Here is a 22,748-nt window from a genome sequence, read left to right on the forward strand (position 1 = left end):
ATTGAGGATTGTTTTAAGGGAAGTGGGAAGGCACATAGGCTAAATGAATGAAGGGGAATAAGGAGGGCACTGGGAGTGCTGAGCACTGGTGTTGTATGTCAGTGATGAAACACTAAATTATACCCCTGACATCATATGCTAATTAACTGGAATTTAAATAAGATACAAGTGTTTCTAAAGTTATCCGTAGAAGGTTAAAAAAAATAATAAATAAATAAATAATATATCCAAAAACACACTTATAAAAATAAAAGCCACCAAAAAAAAAAAAAAAGCTAAAGATGACAAAGATATACACAATGTTCACGAATTAGAAAACATTACTAAGATGTCACTTTTCCCCAAACTTATCTACAGATTAAAACCAACCCTAAGAAATATTCCTGTAAGGCTTTTCAAAAGAAATAAGAAATTTTGCTTCTTTAATTTAGATGATATCAACCTTTTGTCTGTACTGTCATTTAGATGAGCATATAATGAAAACAGAATAGCTTAATTTAAAAAAAATTAAAACACTGAAACACACAAGACAGCAAATGATACAATGAATAGAATAGTTAAGGAAAAAAGCTTATATCCTAAATATTAAGGAGAGAGGAGTGTGTCAGAACTCGTAGGCATTGTTAATTGGGGTGTAGAATATTACAAATATTTTGGAAATAAATTTTCAGTTGAATGAATGATCTTAGACAGTTTAGTTGTTTTTTTTTTTTTCCCTAGGAAAAAGACTTAAAAGACAACTGATTAGAGTCCCCCCACCCCAATCCTTGAAAAGAGGCCAAATCTGGAAACAAAAGAAATGTGGAACAGTGCAATGTGTATAACAATAACTAAATAAATAAATAAGGAAAAATACTGATTTAAATAGTCCTAGAAATACCAGATTTTCTCTTTTAGTCCAACGAAATATAAATGACACGTTGGAGTATGATTTGTAAGCTGTTAAAAATGTTTTTAGGTCCAGCTATCATGTAAAAATTCACGAGTCCTTACATAAGACAATATTGGAGAGCATAATGGGAGTTCTTCTGAGTGCCACCCTGAGGTTTTATTTTACTAGTCAGGCCACAGAAGTATAAAGAGGTTACTTAGTGCTTTGCTTATGATTTTTTGCTCTTAAAAGATATTGCATTTTAACTTTAGATCACTGACCCTTTTATTGTACCTTTCATTTCTATTTCCATTGAAGAACAGAGTAAGAAACATTAACTTGCAATTTTCTCTAAAGTGATTTTGTTTTGCATGTGCATGCAGTATATTTTAAAGTAGAATACTAGATGTTCCAACAATGTATAAACTAATTGTACCCAGGTAATTAAATAATTTACACTTTTTTGCAATTTAAAAAATATCTTAAACATTAGGTATCTCATCTCATTTAACAGAACAGTTCCATTGGTAGAAACTTAACTTAAATATTCACATATATAAACACTGCTTCAAGTAAACCTGAGTGTTCACAGCAGCGTAACTACAACAGGAATATAATTATTCTAAACACTTTCTAGCAGAGAAGTAAAGGAACACTTGAATATACATATAATGAAATAATAAAATGCTATGTGGCCATAAAATAATGAAAACATGAATATGTTAGTAATATATTATAAATGTCAGTAAATATCTCTATTAATTTTATCTGATATAATAAGATGAGTAGGATAATTTGTTTTAGAATTTTCTAATGTTAAATGTGAATGTCCATTTATATGTTAAATTAAGTTTTGAATTTGAAATTATCTTCAAGCTACTTTTCATTATTGTTATTTTACTCAATATTCATTAATATATCTAAAAATATACAAATTGATCATGTTTAACTGTTTCTTTCTTATTTTTTCTATCAATACTGAAAATAAAAACAAGAATATTACTGTTTAAAATTAATAGTTAATATACTGTGTGACAGATTTATGCTCCTTGTTTAGGAAACATTAGTTTACAAGGCCTTTTATCTTACCTATTAAAGCTTATTACAGTTAATGGCAAAAGATTTGTAGGGTGATCTAAAGAGTTACTAAAGAAAATATTTAAGTCAACCGAGCGAGTGAAAACTTGCACACAGAAGAGATTTATCTCAATTTTCTCATATCAAATTTCAGAACTAACACAGTTTGTGCAAAAATTAATTTATTAATATTTTTAAATAGAGCATTTAATAAAACACCAACATGTAACATTCAATAAAGCATGGACATATGTATTCAAACAAGTATGTCTTCATATTCAGTGGATTTTTTTAACACAACATAAACTGTCTGTTTTATTGGTATTACAGTGTAGTTTTGATACAAGCTAAATATAAACACAATCGTTAGATATTCAGTCATTTCTCCTATGAAACAATATGCCAAGATCAAGCTTAAAGCACTTTTAAAAATGAAAATATCTAAAACACCTTCCTCAATTAACTCAAAGAACAACATACACAAATGTAAAATTTTCAACTTGCCCATAATCACATCAAATGTTGAGGGGCTGACTGAACAGTGAAAAATGATGCTAAGTTTAAAATTAGCTCCAGTTAAAAGCATTTCCCACATCCACTGTCTTTGTATTCTGCACTGAGTTCCAAGGTAAAGACAGCTTCCCACTCTCCGCATCACCAGAGGCTATGAGTTCCTTGGCTGACATTCACAGACCTTTTCATCCTCTTTCCTCGAGGTCCTCAGCTTTTTAGAAGGAGACATATGGATGGGTTTCCATGGAATGGATTATAAAATACTGGTTCTCAATAAAATTCTGTGTTTTCCATTGGCATAACCATAGCTCTCTGCAGCCAGACAAGGTCTATTTTTTTAATTTTTCAACCACTCCTTAAACTTTCTTTCTGCTATTTCCTTTTTCCCTGTAATTCACCTTACCATTATTTTTCCTTTTCCTTTTCTTCTTATCATGTTTTCCAACATTTTTTCTTCAACCATTCTTGATATTTTTCTTTTACCTTTTCTTGCAAATGTTTCTTCACCAGTTCCTCTACTGTGTTTTCTTCCATTTCTTTATTAATTTTTGTTCCCTTTTTCTTTTCTGTTCATTCTTTTCCTGAACCCATTCCTTGTACGTTTCTTTAGCAATTACCTTTCTATCTTTTTTTTTTTTCATAGTCTTCTATTTCTTTCCTATTTCCTCGTTGTTTTAATTCTTCCAGAGCTTTCTGTTGCAGACAGTCACATTCTTTTTCTTTCCCAACAAACCGCACTTCCCATGGAGTTAGGCAGCTTTTTGGTAGGTGCTCCTGTTTCTGTTCTTGGTTGCCTTCTGATTCAACCACACAGGAGCAATTCTGTACCTCCACTGCTCTCAGACTCGCCACCTTAGCCTCTGAATGATGAGCATCTTCATCCACATCTTCCTCAGCCTCCCCTGGCCATTGCTGTAGTCAAACAAGATGCTCTAGTGGCTGAGGGGAGACAGTATCCACAGGTGGATTTGCTGTAGCCCAGCAGCAGTGACCACAAGCAGACTATCACCATTGCCAGCCCCTGCCTCTGCGTGCCTGCCATGAGGACCTGGACATGCAGTCACCAAGGACAGACAGCACATAAGATGGAGGCAAATCAGGCTCCCATGGCTGGTCAGCCCATATTGGGCCCATCAAGTTCAAACCAATGGTGTCTTAATTAGAATGATAAGTAGATTTTTCACAATCATGGCTAAATGGAATTGTCACCACAATTGTCATCTAAATGACTAGCTTTACCTTGAAGTTGTTATTTTGGTGCCTACTTTCCCCTCAAGATTTTTCCAAAAACCTATTATAAACTGGACAACATCTCATGGAAAAAGAATTAAAATTGGAAACTTTCTTTTGTCTCTATAAGTTATCAAATATAACAAATGTCAAAAACAAACTCATTTAATTAAGTGCATTGTAATTAAAATCACCTATAATCTCTCCTGTATACTATGAATGAGGTCTCAAGACGTATGGGTAAGAAAGCCCCATTTTACAAAGACTGCTTTGATATTGACTTGTGTTTTGTGTAACAGTGGAAAGATATAATCATTGTACATCTCAGTTTTTTAAAATCTGAGTTTTTGATACTTTATTTATAATTGTATGTGTGTCTTTGTTCTTTTATTTTTCTAATTTTTTTCTGCATAATATAATTCTACCACTTCCTTTTTAAATTATTTTGCTGCATTTGAACATACACTTTATATTTTATTTTTGGCCTTTATCCTTCTCTTTGTCATTTGAATACCTAAAATTCGTATTTTGTGAAACTTCTGAATTTCAATTTTTATTTTGTTGCCAAAAAATGTGGTTTTATTTCCCTCTATTTTTCCCATTGCTTGGTTCTCACTTTCAGTATAGATCTAGAATTTTAAGTCAAAATTAGAATTTATGATAATATTGCAATATCAACTTTTGATAGTAATTATTATTTGCATTTAATAAGAATTGATTAAAATACATTTCAATATTGGTCTTACATTCTAACACTACCTTTATGGATTTGTTATCATTCTTGTTTTCCTGGTTGCTGTTTAATTTTTTAGTTGTATAAGTGATAGTTATAATCTTATTGTGTCGTAAAAATTATTTTATTTAGTACAAATAAGAAGACAGTGGTAAAACCTCACTACCTAAGGGGAAGAAAGAAAACCTCAAGTACATAAGGAAAAGATAATTATATAATACAGTTCATGGGGTATTCCATCAACAATAAAATATATAGAAGATGGCATAGCAATTATTTCAGTGCTCAGGGAAGTAATTTTGAATGTAGTAGTAGACATGCAATCAAATGTACATTCATATCAGAAGAAAACAAGGTAATTTTTATAACATAAGACATTCCATCAAGGGAAAGAAATTTTGGCATTTGATTTGATGATGTTGAGAGAAGCCATAGTTAATTTTAAGGATATCTATATAGATTGTTAGAGAAGATGGCGGAGAAGTAGCAGGCTGAGACTACTTCACCTGGCCGGAGATCAGCTAGATAGCTTATCTAAAGATTGCAAACACCTGAAAATCCATCGGCAGATCGAAGAGAAGAAGAACAGCAATTCTGGAAACAGAAAAACAACCACTTTTTGAAAGGTAGGACCGGTGGAGAAGTGAATCCAAGGCGACGGGAAGATACACCCCGGGGGGAGGGGCCAGCTCTCAGCAAGCGGCGGAGCAACGGCGCACAAAATCAGGACTTTTAAAAGTCTGTTCCACTGAGGGACATCGCTCCAGAGGCTAAACCGGGCAAAGCCCACGAGGGGTCAGCATGGCCTCAGGTCCCACAGGGTCACAGAAGGATCGGGGGTGTCTGAGTGTCGCAGAGCTTGCGGGTATTTGAACGGGAAAGCTGGCTACAGAGACAGAGCCAACAGTAAGCTCACAGCTCGGTGTTACCTTGAACCAGTCGCAGGCTTGGTGAGTTCGGAGCGCGGCCGGAGGTCAGGCAGACAGGAGTAACTGGGCAATGTTCTCTGAGGGCGCACTGAGGAGTGGGGCTCTGGGCTCTTGGCTCCTCCAGGCCGGAGACCAGGAGGCCGCCATTTGTATTCACGTCCTCCAGAACTCTACGGAAAGTGCTCAGGGAACAAAAGCTCCTGAAAGCAAACCCAAGCGGATTACTCACCCCGGCCCCTGTTAAGGACGGTGCAATTCCGCCTGGGGCAAAGACACTTGAGAATCACTACAATAGGCCCCTCCCCCAGAAGATCAGCAAGAAATCCAGCCAGGACCAAGTTCACCTACCAAGGAGTGTGGTTTCAATACCAAGGAGAGCAGCAGAATTCCAGAGAAGGAGAAAGCAAAGCACGGAACTCATGGCTTTTTCCCTGTGATTTTTTTTAGTCTTGCAGTTAATTTGATTTTTTTCTTTTTAATTTTTTGTGTTTTTTTTGTCGCCTTCTGGTAAATTTTTTTTTAACTTTTACCTTTTCTTTTTTAACATTTTTTAACTAGTTTATCCAATATATATATTTTTTCTTTTTTATATTTTTCTTATTTGTTTTCTTTTTTTAATTCTTTTCTTTTCTTTTTTCTTTCTTTTTTCTTTCTTTTTTTTTTCTTCCTTTTTGAACCTCTTTTTATCCCCTTTCTATCCCCTCACGATTTGGGATCTCTTATAATTTGGTTAAAGCATATTTTCCTGGGGTTGTTGCCACACTTTTAGTATTTTACTTGCTCCTTCATATACTCTTATCTGGACAAAATGATAAGACGGAAAAATTCAACGCAAAAAAAAGAACAAGAGGCAGTACCGAAGGCTAGGGACCTAATCAATACAGACATTGGTAATATGTCAGATCTAGAGTTCAGAATGACAATTCTCAAGGTTCTAGCTGGGCTCGAAAAAGGCATGGAAGATATTAGAGAAACTATCTCGAGAGATATAAAAGCCCTTTCTGGAGATATAAACGAACTAAAATCTAACCAAGTTGAAATCAAAAAAGCTATTAATGAGGTGCAATCAAAAATGGAGGCTCTCACTGCTAGGATAAATGAGGCAGAAGAAAGAATTAGTGATATAGAAGACCAAATGACAGAGAATAAAGAAGCTGAGCAAAAGAGGGACAAACAGCTACTGGACCACGAGGGGAGAATTCGAGAGATAAGTGACACTATAAGACGAAACAACATTAGAATAATTGGGATTCCAGGAGAAGAAGAAAGAGAGAGGGGAGCAGAAGGTATACTGGAGAGAAATGTTGGGGAGAATTTCCCCAATATGGCAAAGGGAACGAGCATCAAAATTCATGAGGTTCAGAGAACGCCCCTCAAAATCAATAAGAATAGGCCCACACCCCGTCACCTAATAGTAAAATTTACAAGTCTCAGTGACAAAGAGAAAATCCTGAAAGCAGCCCGGGAAAATAAGTCTGTAACATACAATGGTAAAAATATTAGATTGGCAGATGACTTATCCACAGAGACCTGGCAGGCCAGAAAGAGCTGGCATGATATTTTCAGAGCACTAAATGAGAAAAACATGGAGCCAAGAATACTATATCCAGCTAGGCTATCATTGAAAATAGAAGGAGAGATTAAAAGCTTCCAGGACAAACAAAAACTGAAAGAATTTGCAAACACCAAACCAGCTCTACAGGAAATATTGAAGGGGTCCTCTAAGCAAAGAGAGAGCCTACAAGTGGTAGATCAGAAAGGAACAGAGACCATAAACAGTAACAGTCACCTTACAGGAATACAATGGCCCTAAATTCATATCTCTCAATAGTTACCCTGAATGTTAATGGGCTAAATGCCCCTTTCAAAATACACAGGGTATCAGAATGGATAAAAAAACAAAACCCATCATATGTTTCCTCCAAGAAACTCATTTTAATCCCGAAGACACCTCCAGATTTAAAGTGAGGGGGTGGAAAAGAATTTACCATGCTAATGGACATCAGAAGAAAGCAGGATTGGAATCCTTATATCAGATCAATTAGATTTTAAGCCAAAGACTATAATAAGAGATGAGGAAGGACACTATATCATACTCAAAGAGTCTGTCCAACAAGAAGATTTAACAATTTTAAATATCTATGCCACCAACGTGGGAGCAGCCAACTATATAAACCAATTAATAACAAAATCAAAGAAACACATCAACAATAATACAATAATAGTAGGGGACTTTAACACTCCCCTCACTGAAATGGACAGATCATCCAAGCAAAAGATCAGCAAGGAAATAAAGGCCTTAAACGACACACTGGACCAGATGGACATCACAGATATATTCAGAACATTTCATCCCAAAGCAACAGAATACACATTCTTCTCTAGTGCACATGGAACATTCTCCAGAATAGATCACATCCTCGGTCCTAAATCAGGACTCAATCAGTATCAAAAGATTGGGATCATTCCCTGCATATTTTCAGACCACAATGCTCTAAAGCTAGAACTCAACCACAAAAGGAAGTTTGAAAAGAACCCAAATACATGGAGACTAAACAGCATCCTTCTAAAGAATGAATGGGTCAACCGGGAAATTAAAGAAGAATTGAAAAAAATCATGGAAACAAATGATAATGAAAATACAATAGTTCAAAATCTGTGGGACACAACAAAGGCAGTCCTGAGAGGAAAATATATAGTGGTACAAGCCTTTCTCAAGAAACAAGAAAGGTCTCAGGTACACAACCTAACCCTACACCTAAAGGAGCTGGAGAAAGAACAAGAAAAAAACCCTAAGCCAAGCAGGAGAAGAGAAATCATAAGGATCAGAGCAGAAATCAATGAAATAGAAACCAAAAAGACAATAGAGCAAATCAACGAAATTAGGAGATGGTTCTTTGAAAGAATTAATAAAATTGTTAAACCCTGGCCAGACTTATCAAAAAGAAAAGAGAAAGGACCCAAATAAATAAAATCATGAATGAAAGAGGAGAGATCACAACTAACACCAAAGAAATACAAACTATTATAAGAACATACTATGAGCAACTCTACGGCAATAAATTTGACAATCTGGAAGAAATGGATGCATTCCTAGAAACATATAAACTACCACAACTGAACCAGGAAGAAATAGAAAGCCTGAACAGACCCATAACCAGTAAGGAGATTGAAACAGTCATTAAAAATCTCCAAACAAACAAAAGCCCAGGGCCAGACGGCTTCCCGGGGGAATTCTACCAACCATTTAAAGAAGAACTAATTCCTATTCTCCTGAAACTGTTCCAAAAAATAGAAATGGAAGGAAAACTTCCAAACTTATTTTATGAGGCCAGCATCACCTTGATCCCAAAACCAGACAAGGATCCCACCAAAAAAGAGAGCTATAGACCAATATCCTTGATGAACACAGATGCGAAAATACTCAACAAAATACTAGCCAATAGGATTCAACAGTACATTAAAAGGATTATTCACCACGACCAAGTGGGATTTATTCCAGGGCTGCAAGGTTGGTTCAACATCCACAAATCAGTCAATGTGATACAACACATCAATAAAAGAAAGAACAAGAACCATATGATACTCTCAATAGATGCTGAAAAAGCATTTGACAATGTACAGCATCCCTTCCTGATCAAAACTCTTCAAAGTGTATGGATAGGGGGCACATACCTCAATATCATCAAAGCTATCTATGAAAAACCCACCGCAAATATCATTCTCAATGGAGAAAAACTGAAAGCTTTTCCGCTAAGGTCAGGAACACGGCAGGGATGTCCATTATAACCACCGCTATTCAACATAGTACTAGAGGTCCTAGCCTCAGCAATCAGACAACAAAAGGAAATTAAAGGCATCCAAATCGGCAAAAAAGAAGTCAAATTATCACTCTTCGCAAATGATATGATACTCTATGTGGAAAACCCAAAAGTCTCCACTCCAAAACTGCTAGAACTTATACAAGAATTCAGTAAAGTGTCACGATATAAAATCAATGCACAGAAATCAGTTGCATTTCTCTACACCAACAGCAAGACAGAAGAAAGAGAAATTAAAGAGTCAATCTCATTAACAATTGCACCCAAAACCATAAGATACCTAGGAATAAACCTAACCAAAGAGGCACAGTATCTATACTCAGAAAACTATAAAGTACTCATGAAAGAAATTGAGGAAGACACAAAGAAATGGAAAAATGTTCCATGCTCCTGGATTGGAAGAATAAATATTGTGAAAATGTCTATGCTACCTAAAGCAATCGACACATTTAATGCAATTCCTATCAAAGTACCATCCATCTTTTTCAAAGAAATGGAACAAATAATTCTAAAATTTATATGGAACCAGAAAAGACCTCGAATAGCTAAAGGGATATTGAAAAAGAAAGTCAACAACGTTGGTGGCATCACAATTCCGGACTTCAAGCTCTATTACAAAGCTGTCATCATCAAGACAGCATGGTACTGGCACAAAAACAGACACATAGATCAATGGAACAGAATAGAAAGCCCAGAAATAGACCTTCAACTCTATGGTCAACTAATCTTCGACAAAGCAGGAAAGAATGTCCAATGGAAAAAAGACAGCCTCTTCAATAAATGGTGCTGGGAAAATTGGACAGCCACATGCAGAAAAATGAAATTGGACCATTTCCTTACACCACACACAAAAATAGACTCAAAATGGATGAAGGACCTCAATGTGCGAAAGGAATCCATCAAAATCCTTGAGGAGAACACAGGCAGCAACCTCTTCGACCTCAGCCGCAGCAACATCTTCCTAGGAACAATGCCAAAGGCAAGGGAAGCAAGGGCAAAAATGAACTATTGGGATTTCATCAAGATCAAAAGCTTTTGCACAGCAAAAGAAACAGTTAGGAAAATCAAAAGACAACTGACAGAATGGGAGAAGATATTTGCAAATGACTTATCAGATAAAGGACTGGTGTCCAGAATCTATAAAGAACTTAGCAAACTCAACACCCAAAGAACAAATAATCCAATCAAGAAATGGGCAGAGGACATGAACAGACATTTCTGCAAAGAAGACATCCAGATGGCCAACAGACACATGAAAAAGTGCTCCATGTCATTCGGCATCAGGGAAATACAAATCAAAACCACAATGCGATATCACCTCACACCAGTCAGAATGGCTAAAATCAACAAGTCAGGAAATGACAGATGCTGGCGAGGATGCGGAGAAAGGGGAACCCTCCTACACTGTTGGTGGGAATGCAAGCTGGTGCAGCCACTCTGGAAAACAGCATGGAGGTTCGTCAAAATGTTGAAAATAGTACTGCCCTATGACCCAGCAATTGCACTATTGGGTATTTACCCTAAAGATACAAACGTAGTGATCCAAAGGGGCACATGTACTCGAATGTTTATAGCAGCAATGTCCATAATAGCCAAACTATGGAAAGAACCTAGATGTCCATCAACAGATGAATGGATCAAGAAGAAGTGGTATATATACACAATGGAATACTATGCAGCCATCAAAAGAAATGAAATCTTGCCATTTGCGACAACATGGATGGAACTAGAGTGTATCATTCTTAGTGAAATAAGTCAAGCAGAGAAAGAAAACTATCATATGATCTCCCTGATATGAGGAAGTGGTGATGCAACATGGGGGCTTAAGTGGGTATGAGAAGAATCAATGAAACAAGATGGGTTTGGGAGGGAGACAAACCATAAGTGACTCTTAATGTCACAAAACAAACTGGGGGTTGCTGGGGGGAGGGGTTTTGGGAGAAGGGGGTGGGATTATGGACATTGGGGAAGGTATGTGCTTTGGTGAGTGCTGTGAAGTGTGTAAACCTGGTGATTCACAGACCTGTACCCCTGGGGATAAAAATATATGTTTATAAAAAAAAAAGAAGGATATCTATATAAAGCTTATTTTGCATAAATGAATAAGTCAATATTTTTATGCCATACTTCTTCCCTTTGCTACTTTTCTATGTCCCCTGACACCCCAGAGAAGAAATCATAGCATTAAGTAGTAAAGCTAATAAAAATAACTAAAATTTTGCATCATGTAAAAAATTTTTCCAAATAAAATTTCCAAGTAGAAAGACTAAACTAAGTCACCAAGCCCACAGATGAGCTAAAATCTCAGAAGAAATTATTTAAAAATTGCCAAACAAAAGATAAATACACTCCATAACAGATGCAATTTGGCTTATGATGCATAACAGTTTATCAATTATTATTATTACTAATTTATGGAAACTAAATCATAACCCACAAGTTACTTCTGGTTTTGATCTTTCATCATTATTATCTGGTAATAATAACAAGAATCAATACAAATTTCAAGAATTAATACAAATCAATACAAATACAATATTTAAATCAAAAACTTTTTCTGTATGATAGGACTACATAGTTAATTAAAATTATGTGTATATATTCACTCATGATGTGATAGTGTTATATTTAGAAATCTGATATAAAAATACCTCACTCTCCAGGCCTTGTCTAGTTGCTGAGTAATATTACACATATATGTGTGTATGCACACACACACACACACACACACACACACACAAGTGCTTCTAACTTACTAAAGCTTTTTATCTAGTTGGGAAGAACAAATTTTGGTTAGGAAAAACATGAGTAGTGTCAGGGTGAAGAAAGAATTGTTGCATATTTTGAAAAAATCTAATAAATTAATTTTTAAGTAATTAAACAGGAAAATAGAATTGTTTTAAGAGTTTTTTTTTTTTTTAAACATTGGAATTGAAGAAATGAGATCAGAAGCATTTTATCTTGATGAAGCCCCCAAAGTTTATTTTGCCTTTGGAGAAATATTTTGAAAGAAGTTGCTGTGGCCAGTATTGAAGAGGTTACTGCCTATGTTCTCCTCTAGGATTCTGATGGATTCCTGTCTCACTTTGACGTCTTCTATCCATTTCAAGTTTACCTTTGTGTATGGTGTAAGAGAATGGTGATGCCTCTAGTTTTGCTTTTCTTCTTCAACATTTCCTTAGCATCTTGGGGTCTCTTCTGGTTCCATACAAATTTTAGGATTGTTTGTTCTAGCTCTTTGAAAAATGCTGGCAGAATTTTGATAGCGATGGCATTGAATGTATAGATGGTTCTAGGCAGGATAGACATTATAACAATGTTTATTCTTCAGGTCCATGAGCATGGGATGGTCTTCCGCCTTTTTGTGTCTTCTTCAGTTCCTTTCATGAGTGTTCTGTAGTTCTTGGAGTACAGATCCTTTACCTCTTTGGTTAGGTTTACTCAGAGTTATCTGATGGTTATTGTTGCTATAGTAAATGGAATCAATTGTCTAATTTCCCTTTCTATTTTTTCATTGTTAGTGTATAAGACAGCAACTCATTTGTATACATTGATTTTGTATCCTGCCACATTATTGAATTGCTGTATGAGTTCTAGTAGTTTGGGGGTGGAGTTTTTTGGGTTTTCCATAAAAAAGTATCATGTCATCTGAGAAGAGAGTTTTACTTCTTCTTTGGTAATTTGAATAAATTTTATTTCTTTTTGTTGTCTGATTGCTGTTTCTAGGACTTCTAGTACTATGTTGAATAATGGTGGTGAGAGTGGACATCCTTGTCATGTTCCTGATCTCAAAGGGAAGGCTGTCAACTTTTCCCCATTGAGGATTATAGTTGCTGTGTGTTTTTCATAGATAGATTTTATGAAGTTAAGGAATGTTCCCTGTATCCTTATACTTTGAATCATTTTAATCTGGAATGGATGCTGTATCTTGTCAGTTGGTTTTGCTGTAGCAATTGAGAGGACCATGTGGTTCATCTCTCTTGTCTTATTGATTTGCTCTATCTCATTGATTGATTTGTGAATGTTGAACCTCCCTTGCATCCCATGGACAAATCCTACCTGGTCATGGTTGATAATCTTTTTTAAAGTTCTGTTAGATCCTATTAGCTAGCATCTTGTTGAGAATCTTGGCATCCATTTTTATTGTGGGTATTGGTCTGAATTCTCCTTTTTGGTGGGGTTTTTGCCTGGATTGGGATCAGGGTAATGCTGGCTTCATACAAAGAGTCTGGAAGTTTTTCTTCTGTTTCTATCTTTTGAAACAGCTTCAGGAGAATAGGTATTATTTCTTCTTTGAATGTTTGGTAGAATTCTCCTGGGAATCCATCAGGTCCTGGGCTCTTGTTTTTTGGGAGGTTTTTGATCACTGCTTCAATCTTGTTACTAGATACTGGTCTATTCAGGATGTCAATTTCTTCCTGATTCAGTTTTGGAAGTTTATTGATTTCCAGAAATGCATCCATTTCATCTAGGTTGCTTAACTTATTGGCATATAACAATTGATAATAATTTCTGAAGTTTGTTTTAATTTCCTTGGTGTTAGTCATGATCTCTCCCTTTTCATTCATAATTTCATTAATTTGAGTCCTCTCTCTTTTCTTTAGGATTAGTTTGGCCAATTGTTTATTGATCTTATTGATTCTTTCAAAAAAAAGTTTCTGGTTTAATTGATGTATTCTACTAGTTTCTCTCTCATCGATTGCTGCTCTAATCTTGATCATTTTCCTTCTTGTGTGTGTTTTTTGTTGGCTTAATTTGTTGTTAATTCTTCAGTTCCATAAGGTGTAAAGACAGCTGGTGTATTCTGGATTTTTTATTTTATTTATTTATTTATTTATTGAGGGAGGACTTGATGGCTATGGATTTTCCCCTTAGACCCACCTTTGTCATCCCCATAGATTTTGGACCAAAGCGTCTTCACTTTCATTGGTTTCCGTGATTTGTTTAAGTTTTTCTTTGTTTTCCTGGTAATCCAAACATTCTTAAGCAGGGTGGTCTTTATCTCCAAGTGTTTGAATTCCTTTCAAACATTTTCTTGTGGTTGAGTTCCAGTTTCAAAGCATTGTGGTCTGAGAATATGCAGGGAATAATCTCAATCTTTTGGTATCAGTTGAGCCCTGATTTGTAACCCAGTATGTGGTCTGTTCTGGAGAAAGTTCCATGTGACCTTGAGAAGAATGAGTATTCTGTTGTTTTAGGGTGGAATGTTCTGTGTATATCTACAAGGTTCATCTGGGTCAATGTGTCATTCAATGCTCTCATTTCTTTATTGATTTTCTGCTTGGATGATCTGTCTATTACTAAGAATAGCATGTTAAGATCTCTTGCTGCTATTTATATCAGTATGGCCCTTTATCTTGATGAACAGTTGTCTTATGTAGTTGACTTCTCCTGTATTGGGGGCATAAATATTTACAACTTGTAGATCTTCTTGGTGGATAGTCCCTTTAAAAATGATGTAGTATCATCCTTCTTTTTCTCTGACTACAGTCTTTACTTTAAAATCTAATTTATCTGATATGAGAATAGCTACCCCAGCTTTCTTTTGAGGGCCATTTGGCATGAAAGATGCTTCTCCACCTCTTCATTTTCAGGGTGGATGCAACCTTATGTTTCAAATGGTTCTCTTGTAGACAACATATGAACGGGTCCTGTTGTTTTATTGAATCTGCAATGCTGTGCTGTTTTATGGGAGCTTTTAGGCAGTTCATGACTGATTATTGAAAGATACATTTTTTTCTTTTCTTTCTTTATTATTTTTTAAGATTTTATTTATTTATTTGACAGACAGAGATCACAAGTAGGCAGAGAGGCAGGCAGAGGGAGAGGAGAAAGCAGGCTCCCCACTGAGCAGAGAACCCAATGCAGGGCTCAATCCCAGGACCCAGGGATCATGACCCAAGCTGAAGGCAGAGGCTTTAACCCACTGAGCCACCCAGGCGCCTCTGAAAGTTACATTTTTATTGACATCATGTTGCCTGTGAAGTCCGTGTTTCTATAGATGGTCTCTGAAAATTTCTGTTCTGTGACACTCTTGGGTTCTTTCCTCTTACCCCCGGCCCCGCCAAATATTTCTTGTAGTGCTGGCTTGGTGGTCACATACTTTTTTTTTTTTTTTTTTTAAGATTTTATTTATTTGAGAGAGAGAGAGAGCGATCACAAGTAGGCAGAGAGGCAGGCAGAGAGAGAGAGGGGAGGAAGCAGGCTCCCTGAGGAGCATAAAGTCCTCTGCAGGGCTTGATCTCAGGACCTTGGGATCATGACCTGAGCCAAAGGCAGAGGCTTTAACCCACTGAACCACCCAGATGCCCCATGGTCACATACTCTTTTAAACCTTGTCAGTTTTGGAAGCTGGCAAGTTTTGGAAGTTTATCTTTACATCTATTTTGAATGCCATGATATATGCTGGATAAAGCATTCTTGGCTGTATGTTGTTCTCATGTAATGCCCTGGATATGTCTTGCCAGCTGTTTTTGGCTTGCCAGGTTTCTGTGGGCAGGTCTGATGTCATTCTGATGGACCTTCCTCTGTACAAAGGAATCTCTTCCCCCTTACTGTTCTCAAAAGCTCTTGTCTAAAATTATTCTTCATCAGTCTTGCAATCAAGAGCCTTGAGGTCTTTCTAGATTTGTTCATCTTAAGGGGTGCTCCTTCTACCTGTAGGACACTAATGCTTATTCCATTCCCCATACTGGGAAAACTTTCATATAGAATTTGTTCAACTGTATCTTCAATTCTTTCTTTCTCCTTCCCCTCAGGGATCCCAATAATTCTGACATTGGAATGTTTCATGGCATCATTTATTTCCCCAATTCTGTTTTCACGCCTTTTGTTCCAGGCCTCCTCCTGATCATTTTTCTCTATCAGTTTGTCCTCTAGATCACTAATCCTATCTTCTGCCTTGATTACCTTAGCTGTTAACATATTTAGATTAGATAGGATCTCAGTGATAGCATTTTTACCTTCTTCCTGGGTAGCTTTCACTTCCACCCTTAGTGATTCCAATTCCTGGATAATTGTTACCCAGAATTCCCTTTCTGATATACTGTTTATGTCCATATATAATAGTTGTGATGGAGAGGCCTCAATATCTGAATTTTTCCTCTGTTGGGTGTTCCTCCCCTAGACATTCTGATGAGAGGTAGTTGAAGGGATGTTTAGCTGAATATATCAACCACAATCTGGCCAGGTGAACCGTGGAAAGCTTTGGACCATTTGGAAGTCACTACCAAAAAGAAAGAAGAAAGAAAAAAGAGAGAGAGAGAGAGAGAAAGAGAGAGAAAAGAGAGAAGACCCAGCCAGAATGCACCCTGAAAGTAAGATTTATAAGGTATACAAACAAAAAATGAACAAATAACTAACAAAAGTAAATGACAAGAAAAATAGAAAACCCAGCCAAAATGAACCCAGATGATATGATTTATATAATATCAGAACAAAAACAAATACACAGAAACACTGACAAAAGAAAAAGATGGGATGCTGGTTATAAGTCCTTGATGTGGGCAAGGAAAGTTACTTTGATTCTTCCTGGGTGTATCTTGTTATCTTTCTTAATGGAGTCAGCTTTCCAGAGATAAAGGGAGATTAAAACTGGTTTATATTTAGGTAGGGGTAATATTAATTAGGGAAAGAGGTTTACCTTGAAGCTTGTATCTGTATGTATATTAAAAGAAATAGAAAAGAAAAAGAAAAACACAAGTATATGTATGAGAAAAATTCAAGTTAAAAATGTTATTATGGGATATATTGTATTAAACATCTAGTTGTAATGGTAAGTAGGTTAAAAAATTTAAAAAGAACAAGAATAGTAAGATTGAATTAAAACAGAAGTTGTATCTATGAAATATACAGCTTTTAGGATATTAATGGGAGCTTAATATCTTGTTTTCCCCTGATGTTGGGGTTTTACAGTTTTATGGGGACTCTGTGGTGGTTGTCCTCTCATTCTTTGGCTGGCTTGCAGGGGGAGGGGCCTGCTGCGTTTTTGTTTTTCAGTCTGTCTTGCTTGGGTTGAGTCTTCCAGTCCCCTATCAAGGGGCCAGGTTCTGTGGAAACCATTTTTTTAGGCTTTTGTTCTCTGGAGGTTTTTGTCCTTTGACAGTTTTTTGTAACTTTTTGGAGGTTTAAGAAAAAGCTAACTAACCGAGTCCTCAGTCTCAGAGAGAAGCCTCAGTCTGCTCCCCTCTGGGTGGTCCAGAACACACAAACTCCCCCTCTGCAAACTCTTTTGAGCTGTGCAACCTCTCACTGTCAGTGCTTGTCCCCAGCCACCATCTCAGGGGTCACCCGAAGCAACTGCTTGTCTCTGCACCCCCATACCACTAAAACCATAAGTGACATTGGTTCACAGAGCCTGCTTCTGGTGGCTGCCTTTGCCTGGACTGCTGTCTGGAGTAGTTCCTTCAAGTCGGGGCTGGGAGTGTCCAGACTCCTGGCCAGCCTTAGAGACTGCTGGCTAGAGCCCCCATGGAGAACTCTTAGGCTCAGGTGGGGAGCACGATTCAGACTGGTTGCACAGTGAGCACAGAGTGTAAAAGGCTGTGGTTCTAGAGAGTCCCATCAGACTCCATCATGCAGGGAGGTGGGAGTGTGACCCAGCTGAGCGGTGGTGCATGCCGCATAACCCTGGGGTCCTGGGGACCGGGAACTGGAGTCTCCACTGCTGTACTCTCTATGGCATGGGTGGTCACCAGAGTGGCTGTTCTGGGTCTGTGGGCTTAGGTCCCTGCCTGTGCCCTCCCAATTCCACCAGCTGCCCTTTAAGATATTTTGCTCTCTTTGAGTGCTTTTAACTAGACTCCAAATTAATGCTAGTCCCCAATCACAGGGCACTTTCGTATTGGGGTATTACTTTCCAATGCTTTGCTTTGGTAGCTCCCTCCCCTTTCTGTTTATTCTCCAATATCAGTCTGATCATACCCAGTACACTTTACTCTCCACTGGTGTCTTCTGCCCCATAGGGATCCAGAAGTGTATATAATCCAATATCTCAGACTGGTTTCATGGGTGTTCAGAATGATCTGGTAGATAATCAGCTCACTTTAGTTGACTGGCTGAAACAGGGTCTCCTACTTCTCTGCCATCTTGCCCCTCCTCCTCCTAAGGTGTAATTTAAATGGTAGCTAATATGGAGAAATTGCATTGGACATGAAGATTAAAGAAACTGAAGATTCAGGTAATTGTTTATATTCAGAGGCATCAACACCTCCCATGGTTGATGAAGCTGAGAGTATAGAAAGAAATACTGAGTTAAGCACCACTTAAATCAAGGTAAAATACAGGTGGGGGATCTTAAGCATCTGAATGCAGCAAACCTGACAATGTTAAAACATAAGCATCATTGTTGTTTTGCGGATATGCTTTATTTTATATCATGTTGCATTTACAATCTTTTTATATCTATTTTGTGCCAGTACCATGCTGTCTTGGTGATCACAGCTTTATAATAAAGCTTGAAATCAGGCAATATGATGCCCCAAGCTTTGTTTTTCTTTTTCAACATTTCCTTAGCAATTTGGAGTCTTTTCTGGTTCCATACAGAATTTTAAGATTGTTTGTTCCAACACTTTGAAGAATGCCTGAGGAATAGGAGAAGATATTCACAAATGACAATACAGACAAAGGCCTGATAACCAAAATCTATAAGGTACTCCTCACACTCAACACTCAAAAAGCAGATCACCACATCAAAAAATGGACAGAAGACATACAAATGGCTAACAGACACATGAAAAAAATGTTCATCATCATTACCCATCAGGGAGATTCAAATTAAAACCACACTGAGATACTATCTTACACCAGTTAGAATGGCCAAAATTAACAAGATAGGAAACAACAGGTGTTGGAGCAGATGTGAAGAAAGGGGCACCCTTTTACACTTTTGGTGGGAATGCAAGTTGTTGCAGCCACTTTGGAAAATAGTTTGAAGATTCCTTTAGAAATTAAAAATAGAGCTACCTTATGACCCTGCAATTACACTACTTGGTATTTACCCCAAAGATACAGATGTAGTGAAAATAAAGGAGATCTGTACCCTAATGTTCATGGCAGCAATGGCCACAATCGCCAAACTGTGGAAAGAGCCAAAATGCCCTTCAACAAACAAATGGATAAAGAAGGTATGATCCATATATACAATGGAATATTGCATCTCCATCAGAAAGGATGAATACCCAACTTTTGTATCAACATGGACAGAACTGGAAGAGATTATGCTGAGTGAAATAAGTCAAGCAGAAAGTCAATTATCATATAGTTCACTTACTTGTGGAGCATAAGGAGTAACATGGCATGGAGGACATTAGGAGAATGAAAGGAAAAGTGAATTGGGGAAATCAGAGGAGACAAAACATGAGAGACAGTGGACTTTAAGAAACAAACTGAGGGTTTTGGAAGGGAAGGGGGTGGGAAGATGGGTGAGCCTGGTGGTGGGTATTTTGGAAGACACATATTGCATGGAGCACTGGGTGTGGTGCATAAACAATAAATCTTGGACACTGAAAAATAAAATAAAATTTAGAAAAAGGAAATAAGATCAAGGGGTATAGAATTTAAGTGAAGACTAGCTTAAGGATTCATTGATACAGTCTTTGTAAAATCTAAGTAAACTTTTGTTGGAAAACTTTTTAAGAACAGAATAAACATTGCTATAAAAGAAGTTCTTTCAGGGGTGCCTGGGTGGCTCAGTGGGTTAAAACCTCTACCTTCAGATTGGGTCATGGTCCCGGGGTCCTGGGATCAAGCCCCACATCGGGCTCTCTGTTCTGCGGGGAGCCTGCTTCCTCCTCTCTCTCTGCCTACTTGTGGTCTCTCTCTGTCAAATAAATAAATAAACATCTTTTATCTTTTAAAATATTCTTATCATTCATGAAGGCTAAAAGACACTGTTGGAATTTGACTTAATTTACAAGTGAAACAATGAGTTTGGTAGAAGCCTATATACAAAGGGAGTCAAGGAATATTTAGAGTGTTTAGCTTTTTTTTCTTTTTTAATCAAGGTCTTTTGGCAAATTAGTATGGGAGGACTTAAACTGAGTTTCTCGTATTGCCTAATCTAAGGTATATTCTACAACAATTCATTATTTTAATATTCAGTCACTGTTTCATTTGGTTTGCTATGGATGTTGCCAATCACAAGTAATACTCTAGAAGAATTTACACATTTGGAATATGTAATTCTAAAATTACACATGAGCCAGTTACATTGAAGACTATAATAACATATATAGTAAACAAAATAAAAAAGCAAAAAAAAAAAAAAAAGCAAATTGACATTTGGGACCCACGAGAATATTGAGTGATTTAATTGTACCATGAAAACTGTCAATAATTCACTTCTCACTGATGTAATAATTGAAAGTTATATATATATACTTATTTATAAGAAAATTGAAAAAATATTTAATGTATTCCCTGGAGCCTAGGTTGGTTTATGACTGTTACCAAGGACTTCTGGTTTCAGCTCCGATATTTGAAAAGCCTGGATATCCAGAGAGCTTCCAAGGGCTGTGAGTAAGATCCTTACAAGTAAAAATAAAACAAACTGAATTCAACAACTTTATGTGGACCCATCAAATAACTGAGGTCACGGGCGCCTGGGTGGCTCAGTGGGTTAAAGCCTCTGCCTTTGGCTTAGGTCATGATCTCAGGGTCCTGGGATTGAGCCCCACATTGGGCTCTCTGCTAGGCAGGGGGCCTGCTTCTCTCTCTCTCTCTCTCTCTCTGCCTGCCTTTCTGCCTGCTTGTGATTGCTCTCTCTGAGTCAAATAAACAAAATATATTAAAAAAAAATAACTGAGTCGAAGGCCAAACTTCCACCCCAAATTCTGGAGATGGACCAATCCAGAGATTGATTGCCAACAACTACATAGCTGGATTAGAAGCCTCTAAAGTCATAAGCAGGTAGGAATTGTTAAATAATAATTTTAATGAGGTGCTAGAAGTTGAGAATAAAATAGATTAAGTTTGAGATTCACCAGGGAACTGACACATCAGAGGGTCCCACAGAATTTTGTAGAATTTTACCGCCAGGACCCTTATTCAGATTCTCTTTATGAAGATTTGAGAATGATCCTTGTATGCTTCTGGCAAGAAGAGGGAAAGACAAATCCTTGTGATTATGTCTAATGCTTTTTTGATTATAAAAGTCTAATGCCCAGGGAGCAAACCATTATTGGTGCATTGTCCCAGAGACTTAGGCATTCCTTTCTTTCCAGGTCTCTCCAGTATTCCCTCACTAAAGAGGGGAAGAAGTTATCCTAGAGACAACACTGGTAAATTTAGTCACAACCAGAGATACAGGCCTACTAAAAGACCACAAGTTAATTGGAAAATCACATAATGCACCCATCCTCACACATTACTCCAATATCAACAGGGCTACAATGTAATAATAGTGAATTATACCTGGAAAAGCTGCAGGGCAGAAACTCTTGGAGAACCAAAAAGGAAAGCCAGAAGTCAAGAGGGGAGACAAAATCAAGGCACCAGAGGAATCTGAAGCTACCAATGGCTCAAGCAAGTCCTAAACAGAAGCGAACATATTGCCAACAGATGAAGACTGGTTTTCTATTCTTTTCTTTTTTTCCAAAGACTTTTTATTTGTTTATTTGACAGAGATAGATCACAAGTAGGCAGAGAGAGGAGGGATAGCAGGCTCCCCACTCAGCAGAGAGCCTGATGCAGGGCTGGATCCCAGGACCCTGAGACCCTGACCTGACCTGAAGGTGGAGGCTTGACACACTGAGTCAAACAGGCATCCCTGAAGACTGGTTTCCAACAACAATAAAAACAACAACAAAAATAGAAGATAAGCCGAAGGCAAACAAACAGACAAACAAAAAGACACCGCATGAAGAGATAAAGCATTAGGGCCAAACTCAGACATAATATAGACATTTTATTTGTCAGTAGAGAATTTAAAATAACTATGTATAATATATTAAGGTCTAATGGAAAAAAAATGCATTGATATTATAAGAAGATTGAAACTTAAGAAAAAATTTAAAAAAAAATGCAAAAAACCCCACAGTGTATCAGTTTGACTAGGTATGATACCTAGTTTTTTGTTCAAACACTAATACAGATGTTGCTGTAAAGTTGTTTTGTAGATGTAATTAAAATCTGCAACCCATTGACTGTGTATAAAGGAGATCATTCTTGAAAATGTTAAGGGCCTCTTATGGTTTTGGGTGCAATTGTAAATGGGATTGACTCCTTAATTTCCCTTTCTTCTGTCTTGCTGTTGGTGTAGAGAAATGCAACTGATTTCTGTGCATTGATTTTATATCCTGACACTTTACTGAATTCCTGTATAAGTTCTAGCAGTTTTGGAGTGGAGTCTTTTGGGTTTTCCACATATAGTATCAAATCATCTGCGAAGAGTGATAATTTGACTTCTTCTTTGCCGATTTGGATGCCTTTAATTTCCTTTTGTTGTCTGATTGCTGAGGCTAGGACCTCTAGTACTATGATGAATAGCGGTGGTTATAATGGACATCCCTGCCGTGTTCCTGACCTTAGCGGAAAAGCTTTCAGTTTTTCTCCATTGAGAATGATATTTGCGGTGG

General features: G+C 37.1%; 2 pseudogenes; one reads left to right on the plus strand and one right to left on the minus strand.

The window, feature by feature from the left end:
* Positions 1-2,714: 2,714 nt before the first annotated feature.
* Positions 2,715-15,864, minus strand: LOC131825676 (coiled-coil domain-containing protein 34-like; annotated as a pseudogene).
* Positions 15,865-18,324: 2,460 nt separating this feature from the next.
* The window catches only part of LOC131825677 (protein downstream neighbor of Son-like), a 56,607-nt pseudogene continuing 52,183 nt past the window's right edge, over positions 18,325-22,748 (plus strand).

Source organism: Mustela lutreola, chromosome 2, assembly GCF_030435805.1.
Source record: "Mustela lutreola isolate mMusLut2 chromosome 2, mMusLut2.pri, whole genome shotgun sequence".
Classification (NCBI taxonomy): domain Eukaryota; kingdom Metazoa; phylum Chordata; class Mammalia; order Carnivora; family Mustelidae; genus Mustela; species Mustela lutreola.